Source organism: Nuphar pumila, chromosome 2, assembly GCF_984573655.1.
Source record: "Nuphar pumila chromosome 2, dmNupPumi1.hap1.1, whole genome shotgun sequence".
NCBI lineage: Eukaryota > Viridiplantae > Streptophyta > Magnoliopsida > Nymphaeales > Nymphaeaceae > Nuphar > Nuphar pumila.
Window position 1 is genome coordinate 108,893,715 of NC_143250.1, and position 14,071 is coordinate 108,907,785.

At 36.3% G+C, this 14,071-nt stretch overlaps 1 pseudogene; it reads right to left on the reverse strand.

Moving 5' to 3' along the window:
* Positions 1-10,978: 10,978 nt before the first annotated feature.
* LOC149846665 (sugar transport protein 12 pseudogene) lies at positions 10,979-13,755 on the reverse strand (annotated as a pseudogene).
* Between the last annotated feature and the right edge of the window lie 316 nt (positions 13,756-14,071).

Sequence of the window (14,071 nt, forward strand, 5' to 3'; positions counted from 1 at the left end):
CTTTCCGGCGTTCAAAAACAAAGGACGATGCGGTGGCTGACGGTGAGGAGAGATCGGCCAAAAAAGGGGATTCCGGCAATGCACTGTCACAGCAAGAGAGTTTCGGCGTGTTTTTGAAGATGCGTCAGTCACTACAAGAGGATTCCGGCGTTTGAAGATTACGGCCACAAGATTCCGGCGTCTCCCTGTTACGGTAAGAAAATCCCGGCGATGATGGAGTCGAACGGCACTCCGAGAGTTTTTCGGAAGAGAGAGAGAGAGGCAAAAGAGAAAGAAGGGTTTTTGGTTTAAGGGTTTCATTTTTTTTAAAAAAAAATGAAAAGGTACGAAGTGAAACGATGCCTCTTTTGTTTTTTAAAAAAAAAACGGGTTTTAAAACAAATCCAAGGGGTGTCGGGTCCCTTCACTTAAATTTTAAAAAAAAATTTAGTCGACTAAAACTTTATCGGTCGACTAAAAAAGTGCGACATATTCTAAAAATATCATCAGTCGACTAGAAATATATCGGTCGACTAATATGGTGCGATACATTCCAAAATATAAAACACCAGTCGACTAGAATTTTATCGGTCGACTAATATAGTGCGATTTTGAGATTTTGTTCAAAAATCAGCATTTTTATAAATCCAAAAATGAGCAAATACCTAGTTCTCTCCTAATTCTCATAAAATCTTCATTTTTAAGAGGTTTAGTGAAGATATCGGCATGTTGTTCTTTAGTGGAAATAAAATTTAACGAAATATCTCCTTTTAACACATGATCTCTTAAAAAATGATGTCTGACTTCAATATGCTTAGTTCTTGAGTGCTGAATAGGATTTTTTGAAAGATTTATAGCACTAGTGTTATCACAATAAATAGTTGTTGTGGAGTAATTCAAACCAAAATCTTTTAAGGTCTGTTTCATCCAAAGTACTTGTGAACATGCTAAACTAGCCGCTATATATTCAGCTTCAGTTGTTGAGAGTGATACTGAATTTTGCTTTTTACTAAACCAAGAGACTAAGGAATTTCCCAAGAAATGACAAGTTCCACTAGTACTCTTGCGATCAGATTTACTTCCTGCAAAATCTGCATCACTATATGAAACTAAATCAAAGGAAGATGATTTTGGGTAAAACAAACTGAAATCTGAAGTATCTTTCAAATAACGAAGAATTTGTTTTACTGCAGTTAAATGAGATTCCTTTGGATTAGTTTGAAATCTTGCACACATACAAACACTAAACATAATATCAGGTCGACTAGCAGTTAAGTATAATAGAGATCCGATCATACCTCTGTAGAGCTTAGTATCTACACTTTTACCATTTTCATCTTTATCAAGAGAAGTAGTTGTACTCATAGGATTCCTTCTTGATTTCGATGAGTCCATCCCAAATCTCTTGAGAAGTTCTTTTGTATACTTACCCTGATTGATGAAGATTCCTTCTTCAGTTTGCTTTATTTGAAGTCCAAGGAAGTAGTTTAATTCGCCCATCAAGCTCATTTCAAACTCTTCCTGCATAGCCTTAGCAAATTCTTTACAAAGAGAATCATTAGTAGAACCAAATATTATGTCATCAACATAAATTTGCACAATAAGAATATCTGAATTAAAATGTTTAATAAATAAAGTGGAGTCTACCCGACCAATGGAAAAACCAGATTGTTCTAGAAAATTTCGTAGTCTTTCATACCACACTCTTGGTGATTGTTTGAGTCCATACAAAGCTCTTTTCAATTTGTAGACCTTTTCTGGATATTTCTCATTTTCAAAGCCTTGGGGTTGCTCTACATAAACTTCTTCATTGATGTGTCCATTTAAAAATGCACTCTTAACATCAATTTGATATAACTTGAAGTTCATGTAACTAGCAAAAGCAAGCATCATACGAATTGACTCTAATCGAGCCACTGGTGCATAGGTTTCATCAAAATCTATGCCTTCTTCTTGATTATAGCCTTGTGCCACTAGCCTTGCTTTGTTACGAATGACTTCATCATTTTCATTCAGCTTATTTTGGAAGACCCATCTTGTTCCAATTACTGGATGATCCTTTGGTCTATCAACTAGATCCCAAACATCATTCCTAGTAAATTGGTTAAGTTCTTCAGACATGGCCAAAAGCCAAAATTCATCATCACATGCCTCATTGATATTCTTTGGTTCTAATTTAGATATGAAAGCAACATTTGCAATATATTTTTCTAACTGCCTTCTAGTTTGGACACCACTCTTTATTTCACCAATAACTTGTTCATGTGGATGATTAGGAACTTCTTTCCAAACCGGTTGAAGAGGAATATTTTCTTGAGAAGTACTCTCTATCAAGGGTTCTTCTTGAAGTATTGCTTCTTCTTCTTCGCTAAGAGGAATAACCTGCTCACAATTCTCATCAAATGCAACATGTAGAGATTCTTCAATACAAGATGTTCTTTTATTGAAAATACGATATGCTTTACTTCTAGAAGAATATCCAAGAAATATTGATTCATCTGATTTTGAATCAAACTTATCAAGATTATCTTTGGTATTTAACAAGAAACATTTACTACCAAAAATTTTGAAATATGAGATCTTTGGTATACGATCATAATACAATTCAAAACATGTTTTATGTAAAATTGGTCGAATAAGAACACGATTTAAGACATAACATGCTGTATTAATTGCTTCAGCCCAAAAATATTTTGGTAAATTTTTATCTTGAAGCATGGTTCTAGCACATTCTTGCAAGGTTCTATTCTTTCTTTCAACAATTCCATTTTGTGGAGCCGCTCTAGGAAAAGCAAAGTTGTGAGATATACCATGTAAATCACAAAACTTTAGAAAAGATTCATTTTCAAATTCACCACCATGATCACTACGAATTTAATAATAGATGTAGATTTTTCATTTGTAATTCTTCTACAAAGTTTAGAAAATTATGAAAAAGCATCATTTTTGCTTTTTAGAAAAATCACCCATGTAAACCGAGAATAATCATCTACTATAACAAAAGCATACTTGCTACCATTCAAACTTTGAATTCTAGATGGTCCAAATAGATCTAAATGTAAAAGTTCAAGAGGACGTTTTGTTGAAACTATATCTTTAGCTTTAAAAGAACTCTTGATTTGTTTACCCCTTTGACAAGCATCACATAAGTGATCCTTTTTATATGGTATTCTAGGTAGGCCTCTTACAAGATCATTCTTGGACAATTTTGAAATAATTTTAAAGTTAACATGTCCAAGTCTCTTATGCCATAACCATTGAATTTCATTTGAAACAATAAGACATTTTTCATTAAAAGAGGGTAATTCATCTAGATATAGTTCATACACATTGTTTCTTCTTTTACCTTTAAAAATGATCTTTTTAGATTGAAAATCAGAAATTAAGCATAAATCATTTTCAAAAGAAACATGAAAACCTTTATCACATAATTGACTAATAGATATTAAATTATGCTTTAAACCATCCACTAAAAGAATATTTTCTATCAAGGGAAATTTTGGATTACCAATATTACCAATACCTATCACTTTTCCCTTGTTATTGTCACCAAAGGTGACAGTTCCTCCATCTTTATTTTGGAGGGTGGAAAATAACTCCGGCCTTCCAGTCATATGTTTGGAACAACCGTTGTCCAATATCCATTTGCTCCTTATGTTGTGTACCTACAACAAAATCAGAAAACAGAGCATTTGACCCCTTTCTATTTTTGGGTCTATGAGAGTTAGTCTTAGGAACCCATATCCATTTGGATTTTGGTTTCCTTTGATAATAAGTATTCTTTCTATAAAAGGATTTAGAATAAACATTTCTAGAATAATCATTTCTAGATGCATTTCTATTAGAACTAGAAAATTTAGTTTTATGAACAAAAGGTTGAGAATAATGTCTTTGATTTTTCACCACATAGTTTGGTCTATTTTGAGTATCAAAGAAGCTATATCCCAATCCAGTTTTATTAACCGAGCATCTTTGAGAACCAAGAAGTTTTTCTAGATTCTCTTGACCATTTGTGAATTTGGTCACTATAGAAAGAAGATCATTTGACTTTTCTTTAAGACTAGATATTTCCTTTTGTAAGAGATTGGTTCTAACTCCAATTTCTTTTATCTCAATTGCCTGACAAGAATTTTCCTTCTTGAGATCTTCTATTTCTTGAAGTAACACTTTATTTTGAGAGTCAAGAGTTAAATTTTCAGTTTTTAACTCTTTATTTTTAGAACTAAGACTCTTAAATTTAGCATATAAATCATTAAATGCTTCAAATAACTCATCATAGTCAAATTGACTTACCGATTCTTCTTGTGCTACAAAACACATGTTGGCGACTTCTTCATTTGATTCTTCATCGAAAGAGGAGTCACTATCATCCCAACAGGCTTGAAATGCCTTTTTCTTCTTGAATTGGCCCTTGGGCTTGAATTTGAGAAGAGGACAATCTTTCTTGATATGTCCTGCCTTTTTGCAGTTAAAGCACTTTACTTCATTGGGAATGGAAGGAACTGCTTTCTTTGCCTTTCTTTGAAATCTTCCCTTTTTTATGAATCTTCTGAATTGCCTTGTGATGAGAGCAATATCTTCATCTTCATCTTCTTCAGAATTTTCTGAGTCAGAAGTAGCCTTAAAAGCAAGAGACTTCTTTTTAGGCTCTTCTTCTTGTCTGTCTTCGTGTGTTACGAGAAGAGTATGTCAGATTTCATTAGCTGTAGAGCATTGAGAGATGCGATTGAACTCTACCTTGTCAACGCCACAATATAAGGCATTCATTGCCTTGGCATTAAGTGAAACAGTCTTCTTTTCATCATCGGTCCATCGGCTGAAATCAGTTGATGAAGTTTGGTACTTTTCTGAAACAACTCTCCAGATATCGAGATCCATGGATTGCAGGAATATTGTCATTCTTACTTTCCAGTATCCATTGTTTGTTCCATCGAAGAGAGGAGGACGAACAGAGGAGCTTCCTTCTTTGTGCTGAGATGTTGTAGTTGCCATGCTAGATGATGGTCAAATCAAAGTAATAGCAAACCTATGCTCTGATACCAAATGAAAGTGCATTAGGATCGAGACAACGAGCACTAGAGGGGGGGGGGGTGAATAGTGCCTTTAAAACTTTCTGCGGAATATTGAATGATTTTGCAAATCTCAAAGCAAACACACAAAGAACACAAGATTTTATCCTGGTTCGGTCAAACCCGACCTACATCCAGTCCCCAAGCAAAACCCGCTTGAGATTTTCCACTATCAACCTTGTAAACTACAAGATCACACAAACCATAACCGGTCCCACTTTCAGTAACAATCCTACTGAAAGCAAACAACTCCTTTACACCAATGAGTCCTTCTTTTTACACAAAAGAAATAACAACTTACAATACAACCTATGAGCCTTCCTTTTGAATGCAAATGAGATGCAATTGGCTTTTGAGGTTGTTGAAACACTCTACTCACAAATTCACTATCTCTCAAAGTGATTTGAGTGAAAAACTGAAGTGAAAGTATCACGTGAGTGAGAAAACAAATACTTGAATGGATAGGAGTGAAAAGCAAAAAGTAATTCAATATAATTCTATTGAAATTTCGATGTTTTTGAGTGTAGAATGCACTCATATTTATAGTTAAAAGATTCCATACGTTGAGAGTATGAAAGGGTATCAAAACTGTCCATTTTGAATGATCAAAACGTTTGAAAAATGAAAAGACACGCCTTTTTGAAGTTTCAGGAAAACGGCAAAATTAGTCGACTGAAACATCAGTTAGTCGACTAATAGTTAGTTATTAGTAGACTGACAGTTATCGTCGGTCGACTGATCTGTTAATCGAGCCGTTTGAAAATCTGAACTTTTGAAACTTAGTCGACTGGAGAAAAGTTAGTCGACTGATAATATCATCAGTAGACTGAAAAACCTTTTAGTCGACTGCTGCTAAAAACTTCTGAAAAACAAACATTCTGTTCGGTCGACTGATAAAAAGCATTAGTCGACTGCTGCTAAATTTTACAGAAAACACATGTTCTGTTCAGTCGACTGAAAAATCATTAGTCGACTGCTGCTAATTTTCCAGAAAACAGACATTCTGTCCAGTCGACTGATAAAACCTTCGGTCGACTAATTTGACAAGAATGACTTTTTAGAAAATATGGCGCGAAAGGATTAGTCGACTGATAAGTCTATTGGTCGACTAATAAACATGAAAATTTAAGAAAAGAGTTTTCTAAAAAGATTTTCAAAAGAGTTTCTTTTAGAAAAGTTTTTCTAAAGACTTTTAAGGTGAAATGCAACCTAAACATGCACTCTAAGTAAGGCTCTTACAAGAATCTAAGACTTTTAATGAATTAAACATTTGCACACTAGTCTTCAAGGATTCTTCACTGAATTCTTCAATTTCTTCATAGCCTTAGCTGAAATGCAGTTGATTCAACTTGCTCTTCATCAAAACTTTGTACTTGAAGTACCATGTATGGCTTCATTGTCGTAACAATTATGACAAGACTTGAAGGATATTTGGTGGTTAGGAATATTTCAAGTTTTAAGGTTTCATCCTGTACGCCTGATAATATTCATCTAGATATTTCTTATGTTGTAAACAAAGCTTGTTAGTTTATGCACACACCAACTCATGATCACTGAAATCATGTTAAAAGAATCCTTCAATATCTTAAAGGAACAATGATGTATGAGCTTAATATTCATAAGAGTAAGTTCAATCAACTTTTAGGATTTGCAAATGCTGAGCTAATAATGGACGTTCAACTAGTGATTATCTTATGTTCCTTGGATCAATTTTGCTTTTATGAAATTCGTCAAAAAATCAAACAGTTGTTAAATCAAGTACGAAAGCGAAATATAAAGCTCTAGCTGGTGGTATCTATGAATTAACTTGGGTGAGCTATTTGTTGCAAAAATTGCATATTAAGCAACAAGAACCACCACTTATATGGTGCGATAATCTTGAGTCTACTTATGTGCCGCTAACCTTGGATTTTATGCTCGAATGAAGCACATTAAAATAAATTTTCACTTTGTGCTGAAAAAAGTCAAGAAAAAGGAGCTTGTTGTCATATTCATTACGTCAAAAGAACAACTTGCAACTATTCTAAGTCTCTGCCTATTGGAGCTTAATCTCATCTCCGAAGAGATGAGCTTGCATGGGGGGTGTTGAAAGACAAGACTCTAAGATGGTTAAGGATTCCTCCCAAGGGCCGAACAATTTTGAAGAATCCAAAAAAGTCAAGGACTCCTTCCAAGGGCAGGACGATTATGGAGAGTTCAAGATTGATGTTCATAAGGACTCTCATTGCAAAAGTCCTATTGCTTCAAGAGCTCCTAATGAGTAGAAGATTGCATATCAATGAAAAATATTGACTGAAAAAACTTTCTGTAAACCTGAGAAACAAGTTAAGATGTATTATAATAAGGAAACCTTAAGTTCCTTGATTCCTATTGTATCAAATTATTAGAGGTTATAAATAAACCTCTTCTCCTCTCTGAAAAATTGTTGAAGAGAGAGAGAGAGAGAGAGAAAGAGAGACGATAGAAGATCAACATTACCACTCATGAAGATCAACAAAATGTTGAACCCATGAACCGAACAATATATAAAACAAAACAAAAACATAGAAAAATAAGAGAGAGAGAGTTATTCATGGATATAGGCAAGCTCCAGTCAAACCACGTTAAACTGTGTCTTCCCTTTTATGATTGTGCATGTGTGTTTGTTCTCCTCACTCCCACGGCAAACCCAAATTTATCATCTTTTGGTACTTCTCTAGTAATAGCTAAAAAATGCAACTTAGTTTCCAGGTTGGTGACATATAGAGATATTATGTCTTAAAATTTCAGATTTTTTTTATGGTATGGTCGCCGAACAACAACAATCAAAAGTCAAGTCTAACTTCAAGGACGTATTGAAGATTGGGTCTGTGAATAGGTATGACCCGTCCATAGTGTAGAGGGGCTCAAGCTCCAGGGGTACCAAATATGAGTTTGAGATTTTTGCCCAAAATTCTACAAAGAGATACAAGATCCAACTATTTTGTTATGATTTTAGGGTTTTTGTTGTGTCCGAAACACTTTTATTTTTTAAATTCATGAACGAGAATAGGTTCTTGTTCAAATCTGCAAAAATTTGATAGATCCAAAACCAGACTTGTAACAGATGAATCAAGGTCTACACAACTTTGTTTGGCATGAAACAAGATTGATTCAGAAGTACCAAACGTGAGGAATCTATTCTCAAAATTCTAGTCTTAGATTTGTCGGGGTCGTCCAGACACAAAGATGTGTCAGACATGCCTGACTGTTTGCACACGATTAGACACCAAGTTGGTATTTGGGGGTCAATCTTGTTAGTGCTTTCAATTATGTTATTTTAATATTTATTATTATTATTTTGTTATGATATGATAATAACACACACATCACTCGATCAACACTTTTGCACATAGATTACAAGATATGACAATGCTTTTATGGTAGATCTTCAACGAATTGCACATTAAGAGCTCTTTCTTTGATACCAAATGATAGCCGAAACTTCAATCGTGGCTCCAAGAAAATGAAGCAGAGAGGAGAAGGGGCAGATGGGGGTGTGAGAGAGAGGCCTTTGATTGATAGAAAAAGAAAGAAAGAGAGATTAAAGAAAATGATGAAAAATGTGTATTCCTTTAAGCAAGAGCCCAAAGCGCCAAATCTCTTTTTAAAAGAGTCAATCCTAACCAAAATAAATAGGTAAGGATTAAAAAAAAAATCAATCAATTTAAAATTTATAACATAAACAAATTTGAAACATTTATAATGATTATATAGAAAAAGAGGGGCTCTGAAGAAGGATTTCTCTCCTCAGCTTAAGGATTAAAATGGCCCTAAAGGGGCATTTTTGCTTGGCTAAATAGCACTTTTCCTGTAGGGGGCATTGAGCCTTGGAGAAAGTCCGTAATTCTCTCCTCAATTCAAATTATCTTACAAAGATTCTTTGGAGTTTGAAAGATAGTCATACCCCTCATTCTAACCTTTATTCCCACTACATCCTTAATGGATCATCAGATCCATAATCCTACTGCAAGAGATTATCTAGACCCAAGCAAATACAAATAAAAATTACAAACCAAATAATCTGCTATCATAATCCAAAAAAAGAGACCAATATCCTCGTGAAAACATTGTTTGAAACGTGATCAAGTTCACAAAGCTGAGAATAGGTTAAATTTTTAGAATGATGGTACAAAAGTTATGGGGTGCGCTTGTTCCATATCATAGGATTTAGTGTTGATGAGAACGAGAGAGGAGTGAAACATGAATACAAGCTTGCTAGACTCATGAATATGAGATTGTCCCTACCCCCATCGAGCCATTGATTTATGATTTCATAGTTACTTTTGAATCTTAGATGCAATGATTTGAGGTCTCATGCTTTTAATTATGTTATTTTAACATTTATTATTATTATTTTATTTATATTATTTCAATAAAATACATGTTATAATATTAAAATATTAAAAATAATTTATTGATTAAAAAATTAAAATTTTCGTGTACTTTTATCATATTTTTCAAAAAATTCAATCATGCAAGTTAAATCTGAGACAATGTCCTCATGTTTGGCCTATACTAGAGTTGCATAGGGATGTAAACAAGTCAGATTTAGCCATTAAGGATTCCTACCTAATCAGATTTGACATAATTGTATTTGGGATCAGTCAAAACTGAATCCGGATCCGACTAGGTTAATATCCGATATTTAGTTAGGATTGGATTCAAACTTGGATGCAGAACTCAATACCTAACCCGGATCCGATTTTGGCTACACTAATTGGTTTTAGAGTTTGGTCGAATGTCCGACCTAATCTGATTTGACATAATCATATTTGGATTTGGATGGAATTAGTCAAAACTGAATCTGGATCCGACTAGGTTAATATCCGATATTTAGACATAATTGGATTCAGATTCAGACTCGGATGCAGAACTCAATACCTAATCCAGATCCGATTTTGGCTACACTAATTGGTTTTAGAGTTTGGTCAAATGTCACATTACATCCGACCCGTATTGACATCCCTACAAGCGCCAAAAATCCATGCTATTGAAAAGTACTCTACAATTTGAGAACTTGCTAAAGTTTTAGTGCAATGGGAATGAAAAGGATAGAGTTTATATAGTTATCCCTCTTCCAAGCTCTGTCACAAATATCGTGAGATTTATAAAAAATCTCGCAATAATATCGTGAGAAATTGTCTGAAAGTTTAAAACGGCAATTTCTCGTGAGATTTTTAAACCATGACAATTATCATGATATTTACTGTTTTATTCGATATTTATCACGAGATTTTCATTTGTAAATGTATTTTATTTATAATTTTTATAAAATTATTTATTTATATTTTTAATTTATTTTTTATTGCCAAGATTTTATGAAAAAATGCGAGAATTATGAAAAATTCAAAATCTTCCGAGTTTGACTCTCGAGATTTTGCAATTTTTTACTTTTGTCACTATGCTTCCAAGCAATATGCCCAAAGCTCCGTGACAAATATCATGATATTTATAATATTATCGCTCGTGAGAAATATCCTGAAAGTTTTAAACGACAATTTCTCTTGAGATTTTCAAATGGTGACAAATATCACAATATTTATATTTTTAAAAGATATTTATCGTGAAAACCTGTGAGATTTTTATTTTTAAATGTGTTTTATTTATATATTTTTTTTATAAAAATTATTTTTTCATAATTTTAATTTATTTTTTATTCCCAAGATTTTGCCAAAAAAACACAAGATTTATGAAATTTTTTAAAATCAACTGAGTTTTTTGGGTACCCAGATTTTGCCATTTTTAACTTTTGTCACCATGGCCCAAAGTACGGAATGTTGACAGATAAATTTCATCATTCACAAGAGAGAAATGGTTGCTTGACTGCAAAACCAGGATGGAAAACAGTCGTCCATTATTATGACGCCACCTGCAGTTACATTTTAACCTATTCTTTCTAAATTTTCTGACTACCCTGACACGCCGAAGAGCTGCAAAATGCAGAGGCCACGACTAGTACTGAAGCCAACTAGAATAAGAGAACCAGGCTGCAAAGACTCTGCTTCAGTGGCATATCCCTTTTTCGGGTATGGATCCGGGGTGGACAACAAACCGTTTCCAGTACCAATGTTTCTCCCACACCTTCTCCATGTCCTCCAATGGCACCCCCCTGGTTTCCGGCAACAACGCAACCATGAAAATGGTCATGATCATGATCAAGGCAGCATAAAAGATGAAGATCCAGAACTTGAATGTGCAAAGCATGGAGAGAAAGAGCTGGGCCAGTATGGAGCTGGTGGCAAAGCTGACTGCTACGTTTATGCTCTGGCCAGCGGGTCGGATCTCTAGGGGGAAGATCTCACTCGGAATCACCCAGCACAACGTGCCCCACGACCACCCGTACGCTGTTATGTACATGCACAAGAGCACCACCACAAGCCCCGCGACGCTCTTGGTCAATGTAGCCATGCCGGAGCTCCCCATTGACAAACCTAATGCACATGCAATGGCCACCTGATCCAGGTCCGACCCAAAAAGAGAAACATGAGCCTTGTCATTGTATATTTCACGCAGTTATGTGGCATTAAGCAGATTGAGAGGGCCATTTCTGCCAATTGATCTTAAGATTTGTGGTATATAATAGAGTAGGGGTTGTATAGGGATAGCATTTGCTACACTCATAGATAAGGAACACCCTAGTTGGAACTCATAGGCGGAGGTTGTATTGACAAATCTGACCTCATGGATGTGTTTAACATGGTTAAAATAGTAGGAATCAGCCTTTAAATTGTAGTTTTTCAACGTAAAAACATGTTTTTTTTTTCAATGTTTGAAAAATTGGTACATCTGATTTTTATCTCTCATAAAATATGACATAAATCACAAAATCATGATCCAAAGATCAGTTTCTGCTAGAGGGTCAAATGTGCTAAAAAACTGAAAAAAATAAAAATATTACATTTTTTTCACTAAATGGTTCCTTAACCCCCAAGGGTAGCAAATATTACACCGGTTGTATCTTTCAGAATAGGGATAAGGCTCAACAATAGACATGATCTATGGATGAAGATAAACGGTACATAGGTGCTCACCCAAAGAGCACCCTAACCGTTCATTTTTACAACCAGATGGAGTCCCAGGTCCGGAGGTGGGATCAGGTGATGGTCAAAACATTTTTTTTTCATAGAAATCACCATTTTCTGCAGCCTTCATCACCACCATTCATTGTGCAGGCAGTTGGGCATACCAAAAGTACTGATGTCATCATTACACAAAGATGAAGGTGATGGACGGTAGCGAGTTAGAAACACTAAAAGCTTGTGTTTCGATGTATCACCTCGCTTTTTAAGGCAATTTTTCATACCTTAAAACTAACCGAGAGAACATCAGGTGCAATGTGATTGCACCTTTTGGTGTGCTGCTGCACTTATCACCCACCGTCTACTCTCAGGCTCCACAGCTGACAGGCTGTATCTCAAAAGACGTCAGATCAGGTGCATTCATATTGTCTATCTATCTGTGGGATACAGTCCTTCAGCTGTAGAACCCAAGAGAGGATGGGAGGGCAGATCAGGTGCAGCAGCACATTAAAGTGTGCAATTCCCACCTTATCCACCCTCATCTCAAAGATGGAAACCAGCACATTAAAAGTAAGTGTGTAATAACATTGCACCTGATTCTGTCACGACTTATACATTAAAAGTGTGCAATCACATGACATCTAACCCTCTCTCGACCTAACCTGCCTAGGGATGGCAGTGGACAAGGTCTCCACCCCCATCTCTCATCTCAAAATTCTGTCCTTCATTCCTGCCTCCATTCTCGCATGGGTTTTGATTTTAACCTCTACCCGGACCTCCATTCCGGTTTCATATCCTCTGTTCTCGGTCCAAATGGGACAAGGCAGGGCGGGGCCCCATTTTTTCTCGATCCACTGCCATCTTAAAGGAGAGGAAGGTTTACTAACGAAAATCGGGGACGGGGAAAACATAAGTCCTCCCGCACGAGTTTTGATTTTAACCTCCATCCCCGTTTCATGTCCTCCATCGCCGGTCCAAACAGGGCGAACTCTAACACAAACATGCACATGATTAAGAAGGTCAACTGTAAGAATAATGGCTAAAGTTGGCTGGATACTTACATAAGATAGGATCATCTGGATCCCACCCTCTGTGAGTAAAAGTCTCCTGCCACATCGGTCAACAGCATAAGACGAGACGATTGTGGCACCTAAGTTGACGAAGCCGATCACCACAGCTCCAAGCAGCGCCAAGCCACTTTCCAAGCCGATTGTTCGGAGCAGAACTGGACCATAGAAAGCAACCACGTTGATCCCAGTGAGCTGCTGGAAGAGTGGGATTGCGATTGACATTACGAACTGAGGCCGGTATCGGCGTTTGAGCATGTTGCTGTATGGCTTCTCCACTTCTTGGGACCTCTCGCTCTCCTCGGCTAGGGACCGGAGCTCGGGTTCAACATCAATGTTGGGTCCGCGGACACGCCGCAGGGAGTACCGAGCATCTTCCAGCTTTCCGCGTTGTATCAGGCTGCTAGCCGTGTCAGTTACGAGCAGCGAGCTGACGGTTAGGATCAGGGCTGGGACTGCACCTAGGCCGAGCGAGAGCCGCCAGCCCAAGCCTTGGAGATGAGCCGCGTAATAGTTAACCACACTCGCAAATATCACCCCTATACATATGCATAGTTGGAAGCCGATGACAAACGAGCCGCGCCATTTGGATGGCGCCATCTCCGAAATGTACATTGGCGTAGCCTGGTTGGTGAAAAGCACACAAAAGTTAAGTCCTTTTTGGGAGCAGGACATTGGACTGAATCAGAGAGATTTCAAATTAGGAAAGTAAGGGGTCGGACTTGATTTGGATCTAAACATTACCAAGTCCAACCTAGTTGTGGATATAGCAAGTTCGGATTTAGAGTCAGATGGGGATCAACTAAAATTGAATCTGAGTCCGATTACCACACAATCCAATATTTACATGCAGTCAGATTTGGATTCAAACTGATCATATTTGGATGCAAAACTCGACATGGAGTCCATATCAGAT